At 43.4% G+C, this 1,227-nt stretch overlaps 1 protein-coding gene across 1 annotated transcript in view; it reads right to left on the bottom strand.

Moving 5' to 3' along the window:
- PHIP (pleckstrin homology domain interacting protein) overlaps positions 1-1,227 on the bottom strand; it is a 96,682-nt gene that overhangs the window by 17,882 nt on the left and 77,573 nt on the right. The gene's annotated exons all lie outside the window — the stretch shown is intronic.

Here is a 1,227-nt window from a genome sequence, read left to right as displayed (position 1 = left end):
ATCAAAGCCTCTCCCCAGAACTCTAAGGATTAATATTAATTTAAAAAAGCACTGCTTTAGTGACTTAAAGTGAAGTCAGGAAATTTAATATCCAGTGATTCTCCAAATAGTAGCTATAAAAATACTGATTTGTAGGCTAAGCACCAGAAATCACAGAGCAGTAAGAAAAGATAGTAGCGGTAGTCCTAAAAAGACAAACCAGCAATTGTGTGACATGAAAACAATACCAATTTGTTGATGAAGAGCTAAGGGGAAAGCTCAGAAGACTTTAGCAAGTCAGAGAAATCTTGGGGATTTCAGATTCACGTGGTTACATAGTCAGTCTCATGCACCATTCTAAGGCATTTCTCCTTACCCTGGTAGCAAACAGGATTGACTTTCAAGGAACACTGTGTTCCATACTGCCACAAAATGGTGTGTGATTTGTTCCAAATACACCAGCACACACTAGCAAAATATCCGAAGCGCCAAAAAGCTTCTGGAAAGCTCCTGGAAGAGCTATAATGGTTCTAGCAGCAGTGTCTTTGCAATCTCTGCTTTAGCATTTCATATGGTCTCGAAGGACGAGACTATTTTACCACTATTTTTACCACCCAAAAGAGGAACTAAAGAATGCTGGTATGAGGCACTACTGGCCTGAAACTCACATAATTTACATAGAAGATTTGAAAAAAAGATTCTGGCACTTTCAGTGCTTTTTTTGTGCACTTCTGATTCTTTCCACACTGCAAGTTTCTCAAAATACCCTTGTCCACTCAGGGAGGAGATGCGACCTGTGCTCATAGCCTCAAGAGTAGCAAAGGTGACTTGTCCTCCTCTAACTTCTGGATTTCTATCCTGCGGGCAGAGAGCTGACTTCTGCCAGGGCTGTTCAAACACAAGGCCCAGGATTCGCTTCCCTGTAGTTTTTCCCTCCTTTTTCCCTTCCTTGTTTTTGCCACAAGGTCACGGCACAAGGTGCCGTGACCTTGTGGCAAAACACGTATGGCACAGCAGCGGAGAACAACACCACAGAGCCAGAGCCGTCAGGGCAGAGCAAAGCTTGGTGACATATTAGAAGTTGTTGATCAATTTGCCTCTTAGGACAACATAACGTTAAGTATGAGATCACAGAATCACAGAATTGTTGAGGCTGGAAAAGACCTCTGAGATCACCAAGTCCAGCCTATGACCCAACACCATCACATCGGCCAGACCAGGGCACTAAGTGCCACATCCAGACTCTCC

Source organism: Apaloderma vittatum, unplaced genomic scaffold, assembly GCF_000703405.1.
Source record: "Apaloderma vittatum isolate BGI_N311 unplaced genomic scaffold, ASM70340v1 scaffold19261, whole genome shotgun sequence".
Lineage (NCBI taxonomy): Eukaryota > Metazoa > Chordata > Aves > Trogoniformes > Trogonidae > Apaloderma > Apaloderma vittatum.
The sequence above is the reverse complement of the archived record's forward strand: the minus strand, read 5'-3'. Positions and strand labels throughout refer to the sequence as shown.